Source organism: Bos indicus, chromosome 21, assembly GCF_029378745.1.
Source record: "Bos indicus isolate NIAB-ARS_2022 breed Sahiwal x Tharparkar chromosome 21, NIAB-ARS_B.indTharparkar_mat_pri_1.0, whole genome shotgun sequence".
Lineage (NCBI taxonomy): Eukaryota > Metazoa > Chordata > Mammalia > Artiodactyla > Bovidae > Bos > Bos indicus.
The window spans coordinates 42,561,222-42,586,664 of NC_091780.1; the positions used below are offsets into that span (position 1 = coordinate 42,561,222).

Genomic DNA, 25,443 nt, shown 5'->3' on the forward strand with positions numbered 1-25,443 from the left:
AAATACATTAATAAATTTTAGCTCTGATACCCTGTAAGCATGATGAAATGAATGCTGTTTTCATTCACTGTCATTTATATTACAGATAGAGAAAAGAGACTGGGAGGTTAAGAGTCTCAGCCAAGACTCTCAAACCCACTGCCAAGCGGGGGCCCTCACAGTTCAGGGGCAAGAGGATCAAAGGGTGTCTCTGTAAATCCAGAGAGAAGATGACACTCCATCCCCGTCACCTCTTCCTGTCATATCTTAGAGTTATTAATACTTTGCTCGAGGCTCATAATGTCTTTTCTTTAAACTGTGTTTTCATTTATTTCCTGTCAAAGCTGTTTTCTTGTTCCCCAAATTAAGAATATATAAAGAAAATATATTTTAGGATGAAATAACATGCAACTCTTTAGTTATGCCTGCTATCTCTGAAAGGTATGAAATACAGTTGTTTGCCAGAGAGAGAAAAGGAAAATCATACACCACATGTACACATACATATTAGAAGACATACGGGACCTGGAAGAGGGCACATAATTTTTCTTTCATTTCAGTCTAAAAACCATCTAGCCCATTCTGTCAAGCCCTTCTCTCTCATCTCCCTCCACATCTCTGATTCCCACCTGTTGGAGACTTGTTTGTTTTTTTTCTCTCTCTCTCCCCTCTCTGCATCCTCTTGGCTTCATTCTAGGATGTCATAGGTGGGGCTCCTCAGAGGCTGCTGCTAAGATAAGGGGTCATGTGAAAATGACGTACTAGGAAGCATTTCCAGGAAAAATTGGTGGGAAGGTAGGATCAGGAAGGGAGGTCTAGGAAAGCATCAGGCAAAGTCCCATGGAGTTGCTCTTGGAGACAGACGAGTTCAGCCTTCAGAGTTGTCCTCATCAGGAAGGGATGGACAAGGAGCTGGAGGAGTTCCCACCTGTGATCAAGGGCTGTCCTGCCCCCCTCCCTCACCAGGACAGAAATGCCCCCGTCACTTCCAGCTGTCTGAGTGCAGGCCTGAGAAGTGGGAAGCAGGTGCTGGCTTTGAAAATGAAGGCACAGCTGGAGCTGGTGTGTATGAAGATAGTAGATCTGAGGAAAGACTCCATCCTGTAAGAGGCCGCGTGAAGCCCCTGCTGCGCAGGGCTAAGGAGGCCTTAAATTCTTCTGAGTGGAAAGTCTGCAAAACAAACACACCTTTCTGTTCTTCGTGTGCATGGTCTCTGGACAAAGTTTTGACATGTCATGCTACTCAGGGTCTGTTTTTTCATTTGTTTTAATAAATTCAGAGAAGGGAAAGAAATGACATGGATGAAGTGGGGAGAAACCCTCATCAGTTCTCAAACATATTTTAGTTTCATGTTATTGGTTTTTAAACAAAATTCAGAGACACCATGGGGTCTCAGCGGACCTTTGAAGGATTCTTGATTCAGTGTCAGGTGCCCCTATAATCCCAGGCTCATCCTACATCTTTATTGTTTACTTCATCTGCCTTACTCTTCCCCTTTCTGTACAAAATTGGCCTTGGTTTATTTCCTTCTCCTTTTTTCTCCTTTGAATGCTATGGCTTCAACAGTAAGGGGAAGATGCTGAGAAAGGTGGGTTGAATACCCAGTCTGGATCCTTTTGGAGATCAGTGCTCTATTTGAGGTGATAAGAGAGTTGGGGGCTAGCCCCCAGTGGCAGGAATGAAAGGGGCACAGGTAGGGATGGAGAGAGCATGCTTTCTGGACTCTACATGTCACAAGGTGATTTCAGAAACAACGTTCTTCCTAATGAGGGAAGATGGGTTTCTGGCCTGCAGGTGGAGGGGCCAGTGCTTGGTGGGGGCAGGGTGCTGGCAGCTTGCACCTGTGGCAGGGAACTGGGCCACTCACCTTCACTGTCTCTTGGCAGAAAGGCAAGGTGCTTCCTAATGGAGACTGATGAAGCCGGAACGCAGATAATGAACTGAAACAGGATTCCTCACTGAAATGAAAGTCAGGGCTGGCGATAATGAACGCAGTTGTCTCTATTGAGCCCAGAAGCTCCACTCTACGTGGAACTTTGTGAAATGAGGTCTTCCTTGTAAAACAACAGGTTGTGAGGAGTGGAATCTATGTTTAAATTGCTGTTAAACTGAGCTAAGCAAAGTCAAGAAATAGCCTTCCAACTCGAGATTAATCCTGCAAGCAAGGTGCTCAAAAATGTCCAAGAGGCTTGAAGTCCTTCTTGAATCTTTCGGCAACCTGTGAAAGGAAAATGTTGTAAAATTTCTCCTGCCAAGAAGGAGCTTAAGCATCTCAAGGGCAACCTGAAGCTATTGTCCAAGGTTGTTTCTCTGAATGGACAGTCTCAAGTCAGGAACTTGTGATATTGTGAGTGAACAAAAGAAGATAAGAATACTCAGATTCAAGCATTTTGAAACTCTGGAGAAATGTTTCCCTGGGCTGGGGAGTATCACCAAAATATCCCAGACTTTGGGACACAGTAAAGAAGGAACTGAAGGAATGTTTATTCCATAATAAGGTCGGATAATAAGTTTACTGATCCTGTACTCCCTGTATGAATCTCAACATCGCTAGCTTTTCTGCTGTGCTGGATGAAAAGAGTGGGGTCTGGATCGAAGAGATGTGCTCTTTGAGGTAGGATAATTATTGATTTTCAAACTTCTGGTTATCTGTATAGCATTTGATATTTGCATTGTTGTTCACCAAAGTTTTAACTCATGTGCTCCATGATTGTCAATGGTATACCGAGTCTGTACTTCAGGAAATTTTGGGTAGGTTGGATTTTTTAAATCAGCATAACTTTTATGATTGAAGGCAGTAATAACACCAGTCATCTATAAATCACTTCCACAGTTTACAGAGCATTTTAGTATTACAGGCTTAGTCACTCAGTGTTTGACTCTTTGTGACCCCATGGACTATAGCCTACGAGGTTCCTCAGTCCATGAAGTCTTCCAGGCAAGAATACTGGAGTGGGTTACCATGCCCTCCTCCAGGGGACCTTGCCAACCCAGGTACTGAACCCACGTCTCTTGTGTCTCTGGCATTGGCACGTAGAGTCTTTACCACTGCGCTACCTGGTTTCAATTGCCACAACATCTTTTGAGGAAGTATTGTCATCTCCATTTTCCAGACACAGGAACTGGGACTCAAGAGGGTTCAGGGGCACACTCAACCTTCCACTGCTTCTTGGCTTGTGTTCATAAGTCAGTTCTCCCTACTGCAAATCGTATTCTTTTTTAAAATTCAGCACTCACTAATTAAATCAATTCCCCTGTAGAATTAACCTGGCTTATTATGCCGTGGTTATTAATTTTTCTTTTTAATGTGTATGGTGTCAACAAACATTTCTTTGTATTTATCAAATTACTGTAAAGTGGGATATACCTGCAGTGGGTCAACATTGAATGAGTGTCAACTAAGACAGAAAGAAGGATTATTTTCCCCATGTTGTGGGTAAGGAAATGAAACAACAATAAGGTTAAGTGAATTTCCTAAAGTCTTGGTGAAATGGTAGTATCAGTGCTGAGTATTTTAAGCTTCCTGGTTAGCCCATAAAACAGCCCTATATTTTCTATTCTTGCTTTGATAGACCAACTATTGGCGATACCCATAAGAACACTTCCAGTAGAAGCAAATTGTGTGACCTTACACAATACCCAAGACAGATCCATAGGTCTGTGCTTTGAAGTGTGCATGGTTTGGCAGTACAGTTTTAAGAAAAAGAACACAAAATTAGTAAGAGGCTCTGAAGATTAAGCTTCATGAACTTCATAGTAAATCCACCTCTGCCAATAGCTGGCAGGAATGCTCCAGACTCTCACCACACTTCAGGTCCCAGAGTTACACTGGATTTTTGTCTTCCTTCGTTAGTGAGCACGCAGCCTGGAAAGGTGAAGTGAAGCCCAAGTTGAGGACAAAGATATTGAGAGAAGCTGGGCATTTGAAAAGCATTCAGGTCTCCAAGAGCTTCCCAGGTGGTACTAGTGGTAAAGAACCCATCTGCTAATGCAGGACATTTAAGAGACATAGGTTTGATCCCTGGATCAGAAAGATCCCCTGGAGAAAGAGACAGCAACCCACTCCAATATTCTTGCCTGGAGAATCCCCATGAACAGAGGAGCCTGGCAGAATAAAGTCCATGGCGTCACACAGAGTTGGACACGACTGAAGTGACTTAGCACTGCAGCACAGGTTTCCAAGGCCAGATAAATTACTTTCCAGGGAACCAAAATAATTGCAGGTAGGATCAAGGAACAACTTTTTAATAGTTTCTGCACAAGTTATGAAGAAATGACTAGCCACAAGTCAGAGGGGCAAATTGGACCCCAAATTTCAGAGGTGGACTCTGCAAACTACAGGCTGGTAATCTCAACGTTAGCCACCAGCAAATTTCTCAAATGGGTTATCTAACAAATAGTTTGTTAAAATATAGAAAGGGGAGACATGGTTACCAGGTTCTAAGATGGATTCAGTAAAAAAAAATAACAAATCAAGTTCATTTCCACTTTTTTTAAGTGAAATGTTAAGCCTAAAGATCAGGGGAATATGTTTGGATTTCAGAAGGCTATTTGATGGGCTCTTTCATGAAACCTTTTCAAGCAAGTTGGAGAAATGTGGCTCGAACCATGGAATAGTTAAATAGTTTGGTTTGGTTGACTGATAGAGTGAGATGAATTAGTGCCGAAGTGAAAGAATTGCCCATTTCTTTTCAGCTCTTGTTCAGTAAGGATACAAAGATGAATAAGACAGGGCTCCTGCCTTCAAGACTTCAGCAGAGAAAAATGATATATAAGGAACTAGCTATGATCATTCTGGAGAGGGCTGTACCAGGGTTATAGCCAGGAAATGGAATGACTGAGTAGAATCACTGGGGTGGGGTGTTGGGAAAGAGAACTTGATTGCAGTTAGCAATGTCAGCTGATACAGAGGCCGTCTTACAAAGTAGTGAGGATTTCAACTAGAGAGGAGATAACTTGGGGAAGGACACTGAACCAAATAAGTTTCAGGTTCCTTTCAAAGGCTAAGGTTCCGAGTTTGTTCATGGTTAAATCACAATGGCTGGTTTCAACACAGCCAAGCTTGGCTACTGCTCTGAGCCTGCATCTCCACAGCCAGACCATGGGGCAGGGAAAGCAGAACTGCTGAGAAGGGTACCAGAGTCAGCCTGGAAACCACAACCGCGCTAGGAGCACAAGACGGGGAAGGAAAGCTTGTTAGCTTGTTCAAATTACTGGGAACCTCATGAATGAGAATGTCTTTGGCTATTTGAAAAAAACTACAAGCTAGAGGGTCAAGGAATTAAAGGAGCCTTGTGGTCTAGCAAATGAAAGCTGGCGATTTGGGTGTGAGACCCTCTACTCAGAGAGATTGAATTTATGTCTCAGGAGTGCTGAGAACCTCCACATTCTTCTCATTTCAAAGCTTTTTCATGTCATTAAAAAGACTGATTCTGCTTTTCTAGAGAATAATGTGGGTTGTTTATTAATGTTCATAGGAAATATTTCTACAATGCCACCTCAGGGTCTGAAACCAACCTGACTGGATGAGGCACATCTAAAGTCTAAAAATCCTAATGTCAGCTGTGTTTCCTGTGCAGAGCACGCTTTAAAATGAAATATTAAGTCACTGAGTCATCTAAGTACCTGGAAACGATTCACATCAGACTGGGAAGAATTTATTAGAAAAACACATCACAGTTCCCCAGCACAAGAGCCACTGCTCGCCGTACACAGCTGTCGGCAGCAAAGTTCTCTTAGGTTCTCTCGCAGGCAGGTGTCCTGCCCTAAATCTAAATTCTGACCGGGAATCTCCTCTGTAACTCAAAGTCACTGTAACAAGATAGCCACCCCGCCTCAAAATCCTTTATACTGTCTCTCCCGTGGGGCTCACCCTTTCTCAGATTGGCACCCTCCTCCGAGGACAAAAACTGGGCATGTGGTGTGAGCGGAGCCCTTTTCACCAGGCAGCCCCTAATTACGCACGGCCTTTCTCCAGCGCGCTCAGCGGCAAAGACCAGCCAGACAATGAACCCATGTTCAAGGCTCTGGATAATGCCGGCCATTTAATGTGGTTGAATATCGCAGCCAGGGCCTTCCTGTTTCCAAACTAGTCAATAGAGGTGTGGGGCCCTGACTGTGTTTCCCAGCCTTTTGCCATCCCGTGGAAGACAAAGAGGAGTTTGATGTCTGTGCCCTGAATACTTAGCATGAGAGGCTGAGGTCCAGCCATCTCCCTGTAAGGTAGTAGAAGGCTGTGGTGCTTGGACAGATTGGGTAGAGTCCAGTTTTCTAGGCAGCACCGCTCGCTCTGTTCACAGGTCCACAGAGAGAAGGGTCTCAGTGTGACTGGAAGGATCTTCTGTCACAAAATAGTACCTATTTTCCCACATAAGCACACAAACATCCTACCTGATTTCTTTCAGCATCAAAAATATTAGTTGACTATAACCATCCGTTTTCGTACCCTGGCACTCCGTGTTTTATTTGTAGAACCGCTTGTGCTCTTTGAAAATTTAATGAAACAATATTAAATAAATAATCCAGAAGTAGCATAATCAAATGCCAGTACATCCAGGCTGGGACCCTGTTCTGAGAAATTGGCTATGTGTAAAGCTCACCTTTTCCTGTTCAAGGAACTACCCTGCTAGTCTGAACATGTGAAAATCTAGCTGGGATGGACCCTCACCCTTTGACTCTCAGCAATAGAAAGAGAATGCAGATCTGTACATAGCAGTCTCTTCATTTTATCCATAATAGCTTCACAGTCAGATTATCCCTACATTTTGGATGAAAAAGGAATGCTATGAATAGCAATAAACTGAGGGGAACGAGTGGGCTGGAGTGTTATGTAAGAGAGAGGGATCCTTCCCTCTCCCATCCGCCTTCCTCCCCACCCTCCGTTTGTAAGAAATACTATCCCAAACATCTCAGACAGCTGAGAATGAAAAGCTACTATGAAATATATACTCTCTTGCTCCTCCCCAGACCATATCTGGCAAGCACACAGGACTTGTGTGTTCTTGGCTAAGAATATATAGATGGATGGATAGATCAATAGATACAGACAGATAATTATATTATCATTTAATCACTAGTGATAGCATAGAGGCTGTTCAAGTAAATAAGAGAAAACCCATTTCTAGAAACAATCAGGCTACATTAAACTTTTCAGTTCTTTTAAAATTCTTCTTTCATTATTCTTTCATATTCTTCTCTCATTCTCCCTAGTACCCATTACCAGCTAACTCAAGGTCTTACTTTAAGAAACAGCAACCCTGGGGAGCTTTCCATGGTCTCCTGAGACTGGGTTGGTTGCCCTCATTCTTAGCATACTCTTTGTTCTCTATCAGAGCATCATCATGCCAGCCTGTGTGGTAACTGTGCATTTAACTATGCTTCCCTGTCGTCTATTAATTCCGCATCTTTCTTACCTTGTAGTCTCCAGTGATCATGACACTGCGGTCATGAAACATAGTAGGTATTCAGTGGGCATTTGTCAAATGAATGGCCTCACTATAATTCAAGGTCACCCTACTTTGTAGAGCCAGCCAGTTTGAATTGGGACCCTTTTATATGTGAACACCATGCTCTTTCCTGGTTCTCCTGAGGTCACTGAAGGATATGAGCAGTGGCCCTGCTCCCAGATCCCTTGCAGACGAGCTAGACAAATGAGACAATCAGAAACTCATCAAGAGCCATGTCGAGCTGCTGATTTCAGCTGAAACTTGGAAGAATGAGAGAGCACAGAGGCCGAGGAAGTCCTGTAAGGCAAGGAGTGAAGGGGACTGCAGCTGGGCTGGAAGGAGGGGGAGAGTTTGATTAGGTGGAGAGGGTGAGGAGGGTGTGGAAAGGAGGAATAAGAGCTGCAGGTAGGGATGAGCCTGGCCTGAACAGGGAACAGGGAGGTGGAGGCTTAACTGGAGCAGAAAGTCCAGATTCTCCACGAGCTGGAGAAGCTAGAGCTGGGTTATGAGGATCTGGAAGGCTAGGGGGAGGGGTCTGGGCTCCAGACACTGCGTGATAGGTTAACAGTGTAAAACTAGGAGTAAGGGAATTTCATGATTTTTTTTTTAAGTCATTAAAGAAGAAAGTCCTAAAATAAGAAAGTCTATGGTCATGGCAAGGAAGACCTGAGAGCTGGGTTGAGAAGGCTGCACTGTAGCCATTGCAGTTATCCAAGAATGAGATGACATGGCCTGGGTTAGGGTGACACAGGAATGAAGAGGGGGAAAAGAGGAACTGGTAAAACATTTTGGAGAAAGAAACAGCAGGCTGGCCTTAGCTGGAGACACTGATGCTTTTCACAAGCCTGAGGTCTTATTTTTCTGAAGGTACAAGTGGGCCCCAGTGGCCAGGGACCAGATGGCCAGCGAGGAGGAAGGAGATGGCTTTGGAGTCTTCATGCTGTCCTGATGCCCCTTATATAGATTGCAGGTCAACCTTCCCTTCCCCAGGGTGTCCCCCTGTATAACTTTTGCTCACTCCTCCTGCCAAGCTCTGCAGGGTAACCTCCTCCTGTTGGCACCATGGTTCTGTCTTCCAGGTGGTTCCAGGGCAGCTGCCTTGTGGGGCTTCAGTTCCCTCCCCAGTGAAGCACCCAGGCCATGCTGGGGCCTCAGCAGAGGGCAGGACCATACCAGGGGTGGCTGAGAAAAAGTTTGGTTTTTAAAATATTCCAGCCTTTGACTGCCTTCTCATAAGTCCCTAGGGTTCTGCATTCATACTTTCCTCTAATGGCTTTCATCATGGTCTTGACAGCCATCTTGTGAACATTTTACTTGAAAAGAAACAGTGCTGTGTTTCCAGAGTGTGCTCAGGAGGAACAGCCGGGAGCCTTGTACCCCCACTGCCGGCAAATCTCCTGGTCTGGAGAGAACTCAGGGCCTGGTGGCCATGATTTATCATTCTAGTGTCTTTCCCAGACAGCCCGCCTGCTCCCCTGGTTCAGCTTTTCATCATCGTTTCGGGGCTGTTTGCTCAGCCTTCACTACAGTTGTTGCAATTGTGTTTTGGACCTGACCTCCTGGCGAGCCGTGGGCTTGGCTAAGGGAGCTGGCAGAGGCTGAGCCCAGGGGAGGAGAGCACCCGGGCTCCTGAGGGCAGGAGGAGGCTGAGACACAGGCATGCACGTTCTGAGCCAAGAAGCGGATTCATTGAGCAGCCAGCTTCAGTGCCCTTGGGGAGCGTTCCCCAGTGACCGGGGTCCTGGCTGTGCCATGGTTCCCTGCTCTGTCTCTCCTTAATTCCCACCTCCCCTTCAGGCTGTTATACTCTGTCACCTCCCAAAAAAGGGTGATGAGAATTCTCTCCAAACGGTCCATGGTTTGAAATGACCTCAAACACAGCCCTGAGGGCAGGGTGCAGCTGCATGCTTCTGTTCCCTGGGAGCCAGTCCACTCGGCCTTCTCCCTGCCACCGTCTTCACCCCTAGCCTGCAGGCCAGTGAGACAGCAAGAGATAGAGAAGAGGAAGGGGCTTTGGCCTGGACTTCTGGACATCCAGGAGTCCAGAATTGTCTCTAAGCAACTTCTTCCATGTTGCCTACTTTATAAGAACAAAGCCACCAGCCTCTGTCTTGACCTAGGAGGGATGGGTTTAGCTTTACTGATCATGTATTGTGTGTCAAGCTAGTTATATACCCTGTGAATTCTCAGGACAGCCCTTAAGAAGTAAATGTTGTTCAGTCACTAAGTTGTGTCTGACTCTGCGACCTCAAGGACTGCAGCACATCAGGCTGCCCTGTCCTTCACTATCTCCTGGGGTTTGCTCCAATTCATGTCCATTGAGTCAGTGATGCTATCTAACCATTTCATCCTCTGCCTCCCCCTTCTCTTCCTGCCCTCAGTCTTTACCAGCATCAGGGTCTTTTCAGATGGCCAAAGTATTGGAGTTTCAGCTTCAGGATCAGTCTTTCCAGTGAACATTGAGGGTTGATTTCCTTTAGGATTGAGTTGTACCCTAAATTTATAGTTGTTCAGAGAGTGAAAGTAACCACTCAAGGCTGCACAGCTAGTAAGTGCTAAAGCTGAAATTGAAGTCTTCCTAACTTTTCTTTTTCCACACTGCTTCTGAGAATGGGTGGGCCAGCCCATACACTGGCTCTTCTGATCTGTAGTCAAACATGTATATTAGAAAGATGTTACTGACATAAAGATATGTTTATTGAGTTCCTTCAGTGTAAAGCAGGAAAATACTTCTAGATTCTCAGAGGAAAAGTGCCATAGAAAAACTCAAATTCAGTTCATAGTGGTTCCTGACCACTTCTCTTCAGGGCTGTTTTGATGAGGGCATCGTGGTTTCCACTGTCAGCCCAGACAAGTCTTGAACAAGAAGAGCGTGAAGGCTGATCCCAGCTGTCTCCTGTGTGTCAGAGAACTCGTCATGCAGTCTGTCTGGGTTCCCGTTCCTCCACCTCAAAAGAGAAACTGAAATCCCATGCCCTTACAGAGCTTGGCTGAAAATAGATGCAGACATTTCAGGTTTACAAAGGAGCTGCTGACAAGCAAAAAGCTATACTCAGGTCATTTTGTGTTATCCCCTTCTGGGAAGACAAGAGAAGAGAAATTTTTCCTTTACCAGTTTCCCTTCACTTTTTTTTTTCATTTAACATTGTATTGATTTTTAAAAATATTTGTTTATTTGGCAGCACTGGGTCTTAGCTGAGACATGCAGGATCTAGTTCCCTGATCAGGGATCAAACCCAGGACCCCTGAACTGGAAGGTTGGAGTCAGCCAACCTTCAGTTGGTGGAGTCAGCCACCAGGGAAGTCCCTTCCCTTCACTTGTGAAACAAATCTGTCCCTCCTTGTCCTCCTGTCACCCCTAACATGGGGGCAGAAGCAGTTTGCTCCATCAAATTGTACACCACTAGCATTTTCTGCACAGGCAGCAGATTTTGGGGTTCAAGCAGCTTATAGCTCAAGCATGTCTTCCAGGCAGACTCAGTTATTCTGTACCTGGCCCTGGCACAGAATTAACGCTGTTTCCTTCCTCTTTCAGTGAACTGCCTGCTCTTCTGGACTCAGGCTTTGGGGTAACAGACTTTGCCAGGTGACCCGACTTGTTAGCTTAGCCCCTTGGGGCTCTTGGAAAACTAGGCCATTTTCTGTCTTTGTCTCAGATCCAGCCCCAGGGCGTTCCTTGAGTTAGGCCAAGACTTCTGCATGAACCCCACAACCTCCGTAGAAGGCTTGAGCCAGACCACAGATCTCAGCCGTCTGTCGGGGCTCCTCCCAGTCCCCCTTCTTGTCTTCCTTAGATGACCTCACACTCTTTCACCACCCTGTCCTTCCTACACTCCAGCTCAGCCGTGACTAATGGCTTATATTAGGTCTATCAACACCAACCACCCAGTAATGACCACATGAAATACAGTGTTGACAAGGATTCTAAAGTTAAGCCTCAGTTTGGTGGGAAAGAATAGCCTAAACTTGATTAGCGGTGTCTGTCATGGGCTCGGGAGGAAGGGGGTAGACACACATGTGTGGTACTCGCTGTCTCTGCACCAGCATTTTAAGAGCTTGTTTCCCTGGCCTTACATCAATTGTTTGGTTTTGTTTTTTAAATCTTCATTCAGCTCACATATTTTCCTCTTGGATGTGCAGTGCCATTTTTCCCCCTGAAAGAGCAGCACATTTAAAAGCACACATTTATATTTTATCATAATTGCCCTCCTCAATGCAGTGAGTCTTGGAGAAGGGGTATTCTTTGCCACTGAGTTCTGTGGAAAGTTTTGCTCCTTTGTATTTCCCTCCTATTTCCTTGAGAAGTTGGAAAAAAAAAAAAAGAGAGCATATATTTTATGGAGTCAGGTACTAGAAATTCACTTACTCACTAAATAAGTCTTTATTGAGTGGTTGTTATGTGCCAGAACTTCTAGGCACTGGGATACAAAAATGAAAATGACACCAACTGTCTGCGAGAAGCTCACATTCTGGCTTAGGAAAGCCACGTTAACAGTTGCCTGTAAATGTGACACAGAGCCTCGCCACCTCTTCTAAGGGAAGCCACCATGATGTTCCCGGAACTGGAGATTTGTCCTCACCAACTTTCATTTTCAAAATAGGCTAAGCTGTTGAAGGAAGAACTGACCTCCTCTAGAATGTTATCTGCCAGTGAGTCTCAGTTCCCAGTGTCAGAGTTCCCATGGTACCTTTAAAATGCTCTCAGGCAAGAACTGCTGCTGCACTGGGCTAAGAAATCTGACTGAGGTAGCAACAAGCTATTTGGCAATAGTCCTCAGAACTACCTTTTCAGCCTGCACAGACTCCTGTGTTCTGGAGTTGGCTGCCCACCCTGGATCCTGAATCAGCTCTGCCTTGGGCTTCAGATCTTTGGGCTATCCCCACTTCTCCCAGCGTAATCTCAAACCCTGGGGCTTCAGATTCCAGGCTGCATCCTAAAGTAGGTCTTGGTGCTTCTGCATGTGAAGTCGCTTGGCTGACACCACTGCCCATCTTCAGTGCTGCCTTTTCAGACTAAGCCCAACCCCCCATCACTGACCTAGCATGCCCCATTTCCGCTAACAGTCATTGCACCAGAATGGGTCGCCTCCGTTGCTGCTAAATGGTGCTAGAGCATGGGGAAAGGCCTGTGTTAGTTTGGCGATGTCCAGGTATTTCACATTTGCTCTCATTGTGATTCTGGGCTGAATTTCAGTGCTCATCAGCATGTTTGGCAATCCAGAGACTCAGCCTTGGCCTGGAGAAGGCTAAAGCCATCTGTTCTTTTAAGTGATAGAAAGGATGAGGCTGGATTAGTTAGAACCAGGATAACACAGGGGATGCTTTCTGAAGAACGTGACCTGGGTGGACATTTTGCTTTGTGTGCTTAAGCAGAAATCCATAAAACTGGAATGCAATTGTCAGAAAACTGTTGTCACAGACAGAAACTGGGTCAGTAGTTGCCAGGGGGTGAGGGATAGAGGCTAGGGAAGAATGGTTAACGGATACAGAGTTTTGGAGAGAGGTAGTGAAAAATGTTCTCAAATTAGGTAGTGGTAATAGTTGTAGAACTCTGTGAATACACTGAAACTCATTGAGTTGTATACTTTAAAACAGCGAGTTTCGTGGTTTGTGAAGTGTATCTCAATAAAACTGTTATTAAAAGAAATCTATGACCTACAGCTGGAGAAGGCAATGGCACCCCACTCCAGTACTCTTGCCTGGAAAATCTCATGGGCGGAGGAGCCTGGTAGGCTTCAGTCCATGGGGTCTCGAAGGGTTGGACACGACTGAGCGAATTCACTTTCACTTTTCACTTTCATGCATTGGAGAAGGAAATGGCAACCCACTCCAGTGTTCTTACCTGGAGAATCCCAGGGACGGAGGAGCCTGGTGGGCTGCTGTCTATGGGGTCGCACAGAGTCGGACACAACTGAAGCGACTTAGCAGCAGCAGCAGCATGACTTATAGCAAAAACAACAACAACTTGGTATACATTTAACAAACACTTGTTTACTATCTACTATATGCATCAAGCTTTATCTGAAGCATGAGAAGCATTTGCAAGTGTGACAAACAAGGGGTTTGTAGCTATAAGCATCCCATAGGTGCAACTGGAACTCCTCCTTGCCCACATCCAGGACTCACCTGGATACTGTTGGCTTACAGCCAGGTGTAAACACCCACCCAGCCATAGTGGTCACCTTTGAACTTTCTACCAAGGAAAGACTACTTGTCTTGGCAACCCTGAAGCCTCTCATCTCCAGGGAGTGTTTCACTGATGAACCAGCTTATCTCACTCGTTTGTTAGTAATCACAGGAACAGAACAGTTTGTAATGCATCTTTATCTTCCCCTATGCTTGTGAGAGTCATCCAGGCCTTTCTATCAGGCTCCATAATCAGGCTCCCCAGAGCTAATACAGGAAAGAGAATGCTAATACAAGACACCCTCCTAACTGCGTGTACCCCTGCAAGGTGGGGTTGCCTGGCAGCTTCCTTAGTAGGCCATCATACCCAATTTTCATCCTCAGTTGGAGAGGTTAAGTCCATGGCGTGGCAGTCGTGCTCCTGGACACAGGTGAGACCCGTAGCTCTACTTCCTCTCTGGGAGACTGTCTCTGCCTTGGCAGGAGTAGTATGTCATTTATGTGATATCATTCTCGGCCATGTACCCAAGCTCACCTCCATCTACAATCAAAATAAGCTTGGAAGCAGTCTTCCTATCCTTCCCAGCTTACATTTTCTAACTTCCAGGAGGGCCCAGCATTTGGCCCTCAATCTTACCTCCAAACCACAGCAGGGCCAGGCCTTAACTGTCTCCCACCATAAATACAACTCACCATCTGACACCCACCTCTCTCCTGTGGAGCCAACCCAATTGTAATGAGATGAGAATCTCCATTTGTGCCGAATGAGTCCCCAGACAGGAGAGGAGAGGGACAACACTCATTCAGTATGGAGACAGGCAGGAGTTCACATCCTGCGAGCCACTGTCTGTGAGCTGAGCCTAGACTCCTGCTCTGAGGTACATGTGCTCGTCCCTTGGGGAGGGAAAGCGGTGCAGACAAGCACAGCCCGAGTAGTGTATTTGGAAACTCTAGGAACAGTGAAGAGGGGGCCTGTGAGAGAACAGAAGAACTCAGGGTGTCTAGAAACTAGACACTTCCAGTTTAGAGGCTGTCTAGGGAGTTGGGTGGGGCTCACTACTTCTGTAAGGACCTGGGCTACGTGGGGAAGCTTCCTTGGTAGAGGCAATAGAAACAGAACAATTCATTTTTACTCTTGATGAAGTGAAACCTCAGCTTAAAAAAATTCTGTTGCGACCGGAGCCCTTCTCAGAGATAAACAAAGAAAAGCAATATTGGCTCTTGCCATCTCCCCTCAGGAATTGTGCCTTCAAAACATGCCAAGTCTCAGTTGGAAGGTCATGAACAGGTCCCATCCAGCTGTCTCATAGGAGAAGAAAATAGGAGACCAGAAGGGGAAGAGTTTAAAATAACAAGGGGGCTCTTTAAATAGAGCTGTGAAACTGGGTGGCAAACCTAGTCCAAGGGTTAGAAACAAGCTTTTCCTCCCAAGTTTCTATGGCAACTAGATAAAATCTACAGCAAGAGTGTAGCTAATGAAATATTTCTTCTAGACCAACATGTAGCGATAACTAATGAAGGCCCACTTTGTGCAGGGATCCAACACAGGTACATTTTTAGCTCCTTCTGTGTTTTTCCTCCAAGAACTGGGCATGGAGTTTGGTGTGACGCCGTTTACTATACGTCCTGATCTCTCATAGCACGGAGTCTAGAAAGCGGGGGCAGATTTGCTGGTGTGGCTCCAAATCCCTTGGACTGCAGAGAAGCCTTCTCCCTTCCTCCTTCCCCACCCCCACCAACAGTTTTGGCTTCGTTCGACACACATTCCCAGTGTTAATTTGGACATTTAGCGTAAATGCTCGTGACTGACTAATTTTATCTGTACACAAAGAATAAACACAAGCTGGTGAGGTTAGTTGGGGGCTACTTGTATTGTACATGATTAAGAAACGAGGAGAATGCTTGGACTTGGAGGCCTTGAAATGCTATTTTAACCTGGTCGCTTATTAGCAGTGGGGCTTTGGGCAAAGTATTTACCCTGTGTCTCAGTCTCCCCAAAAATGGACCTGAAGAAAGTGCCCACCCAAAACCGGGTTTGAGCCTTAAAAGAGATTAAAATGTATAGATGTGCCTAGCTGCTGCTGCTGCTGCTAAGTCGCTTCAGTTGTGTCCGACTCTGTGCGACCCCATAGACGGCAGCCCACCAGGCTCCCCCGTCCCTGGGATTCTCCAGGCAAGAACACTGGAGTGGGTTGCCATTTCCTTCTCCAATGCATGAAAGTGAAAAGGGAAAGTGAAGCCGCTCAGTCGTGTCCGACTCTTAGCAACCCTAAGGACTGCAGCCTACCAGGCTCCTCCGTCCATGGGATTTTCCAGGCAAGAGTACTGGAGTGGGGTGCCATTGCCTTCTCCTGTAGCAGTAACTGCTATAGAGTAGGTTTTCAATAAGAGCTTATTGAATCTAATTAAATTGCTTGGACTACAAATCACTTTCAGATTCCAGAGAGCTCTGCTCTTCTTACCAAGAAGAGTGAGTCCCAAAGCCTTTCTATTAAGATGGCTTCTTAGAGAATAATTTTAAGATAAAAGATTATTCTAAACACAGAACACATAATTGGATAATAATACAAGTGGCTAACACTACTGACGCTTGTTTTGTGCCAGGCATGGTTCAAAGCATCATATGTACATTTGCTTGTAATCGTCACAGAATTCTTACTTGGTGCATGCATGCTGAGTTGCTTCAGTCGTGTCTGACTCTTTGCAGGCCACCAGACTCCTCTGCCCGTGGCAATTCTCCAGGCAAGAATACTAGAGTGGGTTGCCATGCCCTCCTCTAGAGGATCTTCCCTACCCAGGGATTGAACCCAGGGCTCTTATGTCTCCTGCACTGGCAGATGGATTCTTTACCACTAGCGCCACTTGGGAAGCCCTCTTATGTGGTAGCCAATAGTATTATCTGCTTAATAGATGAGGCAATTGAGGCACAGAGAAGTTAAAATTCTGGTTAAAGTTCTGGATTAAGTTACCACCATTACCACCATCATGAGTCTGCCATTGTGCTAAACGTTTCATTACATCCTCATAACTTGATGTGAGGATGAGGACAATAAGCCTTGTTATAGTAAGCGGTTAGCCCAAGATCACAAGGCTATTAAGAGTATGTGGTGTAATCAACATTCAACATAAGTAATCATGCCATCTGTAAATAAAGACAGCTTAATTTTTTTCTTTTCACATCTTTATTCTTTCCATTTCTTTTTCTTGCTTTATTACACTGCTTATGCCATCTTTGTCCAATGATGACTAGAAATGGTAGAAGTGGAGGCTTTACCTTGTTTCCATCTTAGGGGGAAAGCAGCCAATACTTAACTGCTAAGTATCTTTACTGTAGGTTTTTATAGATGCTTTTTATCACACTCTGGAAAATTCCCTTCTAGTTCTCATATATTGAGAATTTTACCACAAATGAATATGGAATTTTAAATGCTTTTACTACTCTTTTAAGATGGTGATGTGGCTTTTCTCTTTTATTCTGTTAAAATGATGAATTTCTATGATTGATTTTCAAGTATTGTACTAACTTTCAATCTGGAATAAACCCCATGTGGTCATGATATATAATCCTTTTTATATTGCTGAATTTGATTTGCTAACATTTTTATTACGAATTTTTGTGTCTATAATTTATGAGCTATATTAGTCTGCAATTTTCTTTTCCTGTATGTTATTGTCAAGTATTGGTATCAAGATTCTTCTAGCCTCAAAGAAGAGTTGAAGACATATCTGTTAGGGTTCCACTGTATACATATACATGTGTGTATATGTATATATATATATACATACATATATACATATATGTATTTGTATATACATATCTATGTATGTGTGTATGTGAAGATAGAAAAAAAAGAAAGGAAGAAACATGGCTATATTGCAAGTATTTGTAGGACAGGTCATCAAGGAGGACAGGTTGGAAACATTTGGGCAGGAGTTGAAGCTTCAGTAGAATTTTTTTTCTTGAGGGAAACCTCAAGTTCTGCTCTTCAGGCCTTTTTATGTGATTGGATCAGGCCCACTCCTGTTGGTGAGGATAATCTCTTTAAAATCAGCTAATTGTGGATGTTAATCACATCTAGAAAATGCCTTCATAGCAACACCTAGACTAGTATTTTCATAGTTGGGGACTATTGCCTAGTAAAGCTGGCATAAAACAGACCATCACAGCCTATCTCTTATTGATTTGACACTCATATACATTTCCTTAAACTGTTCTTAACTTTCAAATAAAGGCTGCAACAAAGCCCATTAACAAAACTCTACTTTTACTTAACATGGTGCAACTATCGTGTATACAATCAGAAATGCACTGACTCTTTCCCCAAAAGAGGATGCAAAAGTCTTGGGTGAGGTTCCCTTTTCTCCCTGATATCCTATAACTTAGATATTCTTATATAAAGTTAACTATTAATATATCTTATGTTAGATGATACGGGGATAAGAGAGGGAAAAAACAAACATATGCATATATATATATATATAAACATATTTAACAAAAGAAGCAAGAAATACTCATAACAATTAAAGTCTTCATTTCTATAACATGGTCACATGGTCATAGCTGGTATTTATATCTACCTTCTTACACTACCATTTCCATATTCCTTTAGTTTGCAGCAAGAAGCTTAGCTGATTTTGGTTCTTTGCCTTGTAGTGTGATCCAAACTTTTATTCCTGAAGGGTCTGTCTGGACCATTAGCAGTCCTACTTGAATTGGATTGTTGTCATTTTCCAGTGCTGTCAATCATATGGCGGTAGTACTAAGAGACACCCTAAGCGATTCCTACATTCCAGACATACTCTTCCATATATCCATTGTGTAGTACCAGCCCAGTTTCCCCTTGATAAGCAGGATCAATAAGTCTGGCCAGTAAAGTAATCCTCTTATTTGCCTGTTGACTCAGATGGCATAGTAACTTGGTGGCCCCTAGTAAGACCAGTGTGATATCTTCTGGAAGGGAAGGGTGATCAGGGTACTGTAGACTAAATTATGACACAGGACTGGAGAGTTGCTCTATCCTTGAGGCAGAACAGTGAAGGTGTATTGCTGGCTTTGCCAGCTGAAAGCAAACTGCTTCTGGTGGTCTTTATTAATAGGCTTTGAGAAATGGGTATTTCCAGAGCAATAGCTACGTATCAGGTGGCAGGGGAAATGTTATGTTTGCTCAAACAATGAAACTGCTTCCGAAACAGCAGCCGCATTTGAAGTCAGCACTTGGTTCAGTTTACAATAGTCAACTGTCATTCTCTAAGATCCATTGGCTTTCTGCACAGGCCAGACAGACAAGTTCAGTGTAGATGTGATGGGAATCACCACCTCTGTATCTTTCAAGTCCTTGATTGTGGTAATACTCTTCCCTAAGTGTTTAAGAGAATTCATTATAAAAACTGTCTGGGCCTGGAGTTTTCTTCGTGGGGAAGGTTTTAATTATGAGTTTAATTATTTTGATAGACATAGAGCTAGTCAGATTTTCTCCTCTTGTTTTTGTTTTGGCAGTTTGAGTTTTTCAAGGAGTTTTTCCAGTACTTCTAAATTGTGAAATTTATTAGCATGAATATTTCATAATATTGCCTTATTATCCTTTTAATGTCTGTAGGATGTCTATAGTAGCATCCTCTTTTTCATTCTTGGTGTGAGTAATTTGTACTGTCTCTTTTCTTGATCAATTATGCTAGAGTATTATAAATGAAAATAGAATATTTCTTTGATTATGCTTTTTTGTGTCTTTGTTTCAACTGACTTTGGGGTTAATTTGCTCTTCTTTTTCTAGCTTTATAAGGTGAGAATGAGATCTTTGAATTCAGATCATTCTTCTTTTCTAGTATAAGCATTTAAAGCTATAAATTTCTTGGGACTTCCCTGGTAGTCCAGTCGTTGAGATGCTGAGCTTCCACTACAAGGGTATGGGTTCAGTTCCTGTTAGGGGAACTCCTGCAGAGTACATGCTGCTGCTGCTGCTGCTGCTGCTGCTAAGTCGCTTCAGTCGTGTCCGACTCCGTGCGACCCCATAGACGGCAGCCCACCAGGCTCCCCGTCCCTGGGATTCTCCAGGCAGCAGAGTACATGAGGTGTGGCCAAAAAAATAAAAAAACTTTCTGAGTTTCTAAGATATTCTTCCTTAAAAGAAAATGAATTTTTTAAAAAACTATAAATTTCCTTCCAAGCAGACTGCTTTAACTGTTATCACATGAGATTTGATATGTTGATATCATTATCACTTAGTTTGGAAATTTTCCAGTTCTCCTTGTGCTTTCTTCTACACATGGGTTATTTAGGCTATGTTGTTTCACCTAAAAATATTTGGATTTTTCCTGATATCCTTATTTTATAGATTTCTAATTTAAATGTACTATAGTCACAGATCATGTTGTATAATATTTCAACACGATGGACATATTTCATTATGTAAATATATTCCATGAAGAGACTGGATTCTTAACTGTATGGTGTTTTCTAAATGGCAACTTGATCCAGTTGATAATTTTGTTTAAAATCTTCCTTGTCTACTCTGATTGTCTAATTGTTCTATCAGTTGCTGAGAGAAGGGTGTTAAAATCTCCAGCTATGATTTCTATTTCTCCCTTTAGTTCTGCCAGTTCTTTCTCACATATTTTGAAGGTCTGTAATTAGATAAGTATATGTTTTGAATTTTTATATCTTGCTGATTTCTCCTTAAGAAATATCATTTTTTATCTGTGATAATACTCTTTACTTTGATATTAATAAATCACAGCAGTTTTTTATGTTTACTGTGTGCATATATTTTTATATACTTTCACTTTAAGCTATCTTTGTATTTATATTTTAATTGGCTCTCTTTTCAACAGTATTTAGTTGGGTCTCACTCTTTAATCTCTCCTTTTTAAATGGAATATTTAGTCCATTTATAAGTAGGATGATTATTAGTTTTAAGTCTGTCATCTCTTTTTTTTTCTAGTTGCCGTATGTTTTTTTTCCTCCTTTCCTGATTTCTTTTGGGTTAATGGATTTCTTTTTAAAAAAATTATTTATTTTTAATTGGAGAATAGTTGCTTTACAATATTGTGTTGGTTTCTGCCATATATCAACATGAATCAGCCATAGGTATACATATGCCCCCTCCCTTTTGAACCTCCCTCCCACCTCCCACCTCTCTAGGTTGTCACAGAGCCCCAGATTTGAGTCCCTTGTGTCGTACAGCAAACACGTGCTAGCTATCTAATTTTACATACGGTGATGTATATGTTTCAGTGCTACTGTCTCAATTCATCCCACCATCTCCTTCCCCTCCTGTGGCCACAAGTCTGTTCTCTATGTCTATATGGTCATTGCTGCCCTACAGATAGGTTCATCAGTACTATCTTTCTAGATTCCATATATGTGTTAATAAATGATATTTGTCTTTCTCTTCCTGACTTACTTTCCTCTGTATAGTAGGCTATAGGTTCATCCACCCCATTAGAACTGAGTCAAATGTGTTCCTTTTTATGGCTGACTAATATTCCATTGTGTATTTGTACCACAACTTCTTTATCCATTCATCTGTCAATGGACATCTAAGTTGCTTCCATGTCCTAGCTATTGTGAATAGTGCTGCAATGAACATTGGGGCACGTGTGTCTTTTTTCAATTATGGTTTCCTCAGTGTATATGCCAAGAAGTGGGGTTGCTGGGTTATACGGTAGTTTTTTAAGGAATTCCTAGTTTTTTAAGGAATCTCCATATTGTTCTCCACAGTGGCTATATCAATTTGCATTCCCATCAACAATACAGGAAGGTTCCCTTTTCTCCAAACCCTTTATAGTGTTTATTGTTTGTAGATTTCTTGATGATGGCCATTCTAACCAGTGTGAGGTGATAGCTCATTGTAGTTTTGATTTGCATTTCTCTAATAATGAGCAATGTTGAGCATCTTTTCGTTTGTTTACTAGCCACTGTATGTCTTCTTTGGAGAAATGGCTGTTTAGATCTTCTGCCCACTTTTTGATTGGGTTGTTTGCTTTTTTGGTATTGAGCTGAATGAACTTCTTGTATGTTTTGGAAATTAATCCTTTGTCAGTTGTTTCATTTGCTGTTATTTTCTACCATCCCGAGTGTTGTCTTTTCACCTTGTTTATAGTTTCCTTCACCGTGCAAAAGCTTTTAAGTTTAATTAGGTCCCATGTTTATTTTTATTTCCATTACTCTGCAAGGTGGGACATTGAGGATCTTGCTGTGATTTATGTCAAAGAGTGTTCTGCCTATGTTTTCCTCTAAGAATATGATAGTTTCTGGTCTTCCCTTTAGGTCTTTAATCCATTTTGAGTGTATCTCTGTGTATGGTGTTAGGAAGTGCTCTAATTTCATTGTTTTAAACACAGCTGTCCAGTTTTCACAGAACCATTTACTAAAGAGACTATCTTTTCTCCACTGTATATTCTTGCCTCCTTTGTCAATGATAAGGTGCCCATAGGTACATAGGTTATCTTTAGGCTTTCTATCTTGTTCCATTGGTCTGATTTCTGTTTTTGTGCCAGTACATACTGTCTTGAGGACTGTAGCTTTATAGTATAGTCTCAAGTCAAGGAGTCTGATTCCTCCAGCTCCACTCTTCTCTCCCAAGAATGCTTTGCCTGTTGGGGGTCTTTTGTGCTTCCATACAAATTGTGAACTTTTTTGTTCTAGTTCTTTGAAAAATATTATTGGTAATTTGATAGGGATTGCATTGAATCTGTAGATTGCTTTGGGTAGTATAGTCATTTTCACAATATTGATTCTTCTAATCCAGAAGCATGATGTATCTTTCCATCTGTTTATGTCATCTTTGATTTCTTTCATCACTGAATTATAGTTTTCCGCAAACAGGTTTTTAGTCTCTCTAGGTAGGTTTATTCCTAGGTATTTTATTCCTTCTGTTTCAGTGGTGAATGGGATTGTTTCCTTAATTTCTCTTTCTAATTTTTCATTGTTAGTGTATAAGAATACAAGAGATTTCTGTGTATTAATTTTATGACTTTATTATATTCATTGATTAGCTCTAGAGAAGGCAATGGCACCCTACTCCAGTACTCTTGCCTGGAAAATCCCATGGACAGAGGAGCCTGGTGGACTGTAGTCCGTGGGATCACTAAAGAGTCAGACACAACTGAGTGACTTCACTTTCACTTTTCACTTTCACGTAATGGAGAAGGCAATGACAACCCACTCCAGTGTTCTTGCCTGGAGAATCCCAGGGACGGGGGAGCCTGGTGGGCTACCGTCTATGGAGTCACACAGTGTCGGACACGACTGAAGCGACTTAGCAGTAGCAGTAGTGGCACCTTTAAGGTTTTCTATGTATAGTATCATGTAATCTGCAAACAGTGAGAGTTTTACTTCTTCTTTTCCAATCTGCATTCCTCTTACTTCTGTTTTCTTCTAATTTCTGTGGCTAGAACTTCCAAAACTGTTGAGTAATAGTGTTGAGGGTGGGCACTCTTGCCTTATTCCTGATCTTAAAGGAAATGCTTTCAGTTTTTCACCATTGAGAAAAATGTTTGCTGTGGGTTTGTCATATATGACTTTTATTATGTTGAGGTATTTCCTTCTATGCCTACTTTCTGGAGAGCTTTTATCATAAATGGATGTTAAATTTTGTCAAAAGTTTTCTCTGTATCTATTGAGATGATCATCTGATTTTTATCTTTCAGTTTGTTAATATGGTGTTTGACATTGATTGATTCTACATTGAAGATTCCTTGCATCTCTGGGATAAAGCCCACTTGATCATGATATATGATCCTTTTAATGTGTTGTTGGATTCTGTTTGCTAGAATTTTGTTGAGGATTTTTGTATCTGTGTTCATGAGTGATACTGGCCTGCAATTTTCTTTTTTGTGGCATCTTTGTCTGATTTTGTTATCAGGGTGATGGTGGCTTTGTAGAATGAGTTGGAGTTTTCTTTCCTCTGCAATTTTCTGGAAGAGTTTGCGCAGGAAAGGTGTTAGCTCTTCTCTAAATTTTTGGTAGAATTCTCCTGTCAAGCCATCTGGTCCTGGACTGTTGTTTGTTGGAAGATTTTTTATTACAGTTTGATTTCCATGCTTGTAATTGATCTGTTCTTTTTTTCTGTTTCTTCCTGGTTCAGTTTTGGAAGGTTATACTTTTCTAAGAATTTGTCTGTTTCTTCCAGGTTGTCCATTTCATTGGCATATGGTTGCTTGTAGAAATCTCTTATGATCCTTTGTATTTCTGTGTTGTCGTAACTTCTCCTTTTTCATTTCTAATTTTATTGATATGGGTCTTCTCTTTTTCTTGAAGAGTCTGGCTAATGTTTGTTTATCTTCTCAAAGAACCAGTTAGTTTTACTGACCTTTGCTATTGTCTCTTTCATTTCTTTTTCAGTTATTTTTGCTCTGATTTTTATGGTTTCTTTCCTTCTACTAACTTTGGGGTTTTTTTGTTTGTTTGTTTGTTTTTGCTCTTTTTCTAGTTGCTTTAGGTGTAAGGTTAGATTGTTTATTCAATGTTTTTCTTGATTCTTGAGGTAGGCTTGTATTGCTATAAACTTCCCTCTTAACACTGCCTTTACTGCATCCCATAGATTTTGAGTTGTTCTGTTTTCATTGTCATTTGTTTCTAGGTATATTTTGATTTCCTTTTTGATTTCTTCAGTGATCTGTTGGTTATTCAGAAGCATAGGTATTTGTGTCTTTTGTAGTTTTGTTTTGTTTTTTCCTGTACTTGATATCTAATCTTACAGTGTTGTTGTGGAAAAGATGCTTGAAGTGATTTCAGTTTTTTAAAATTTACCAAGGCTTGATTTGTGGTAGAAGATGTGATCTCTTTTGGAGAAAGTTCCACGTGCACTTGAGAAAAAAGTGAAATCCACTGCTTTTGGATGAAATGCCCTGTAGATATCGATTAAGTCCAACTGGTCCAGTGTATCATTTAAACTTTGTGTTTCCTTATTAATTTTTTGTCTAGATGATCTGTCTGTTGGTGTGAGCAGGGAATTTAAAAAGTCCCCCACTATTATCGTGTTACTATTGATTTGCCCTTTAATAGTTGTTAGCATTTGCCTTATGTATTGAGGTGCTCCTATGTTGGATGCATATGTATTTATAATTATTATATCTTCTTTTTGGATTGATCCCTTGAACATTATGTAGTGCCCTCCCTTGTCTCTTATAGTGTTTGTCATTCAGTCGTGTGTGACTCTTTGCAACCCCATGGACTGCAGCCCCCCAGGTTCCTCTGTCCATGGGATTCTCCAGGCAAGAATACTGGAATGGGTTGCCATTTCCTCTTCCAGGGGATCTTCCTGACCCAGAGATTGAACCCAGGTCTTCTGTATTGCAAGCAGATTGTCCACAGTCTGAACCACCAGGGAAGCCCTTGTCTCTTGTAATGGTCTTTATTTTAAAGTTTATTTTATCTGACATGAGTATTGCTACTCCAAAAGTATTGCTTTCTTTTGATTTCTGTTTGCATGGAGTATCTTATTCTAGCCCCTCACTTTCAGTCTGTGTGTGTCCCTAGGTCTGAGGTGGGTTTCTTGAAGACGGCATATATAGGGGTCTGTCTCTCTTAATCAACTGCCGGCACTGGCGTGTGGGGAGACAGAGGCACTATAGTGATGGCTCCACCCCCTGCCCGTGACTCAGCAGTATCACCCTGTCTCCATCACTGCCTGGCTTTCCTCCAAGGGCATTCCCTGCCATGATCTCCCTACTCGGTCCTCTCGGGCCATCTCCCCACAGTCAACAGCGGTCCTCACCCTGGGATTACTCTCCAATCCCTATGTCCCTGCTCCTAGCCACTACACTTACTAGAGGACCTGTGTCCCTGTTTGCTACAGATTGTGTGGTTCTCACTCTAGTCAGACCATCACAGGTCAGCTGCTTCACTCTCCAACAGCCTCAGACGCCTACGCTTTGTCCCAAACTATTGCT

The 25,443-nt window shown here is 42.6% G+C and overlaps 1 protein-coding gene across 3 annotated transcripts in view; it reads left to right on the forward strand.

The window, feature by feature from the left end:
• Positions 1 to 25,443, forward strand: part of NUBPL (NUBP iron-sulfur cluster assembly factor, mitochondrial) — a 526,006-nt gene that overhangs the window by 398,246 nt on the left and 102,317 nt on the right. The window contains exon 13 of one of the 3 annotated variants that reach the window (XM_070775430.1): positions 1,867 to 2,594. The exons of the other annotated variants lie outside the window; for them this stretch is intronic. The gene's annotated coding sequence lies outside the window, so the exon portion shown is untranslated. The remainder of the gene's footprint in view (positions 1 to 1,866; positions 2,595 to 25,443) is intronic. 3 annotated transcript variants of the gene reach the window in all.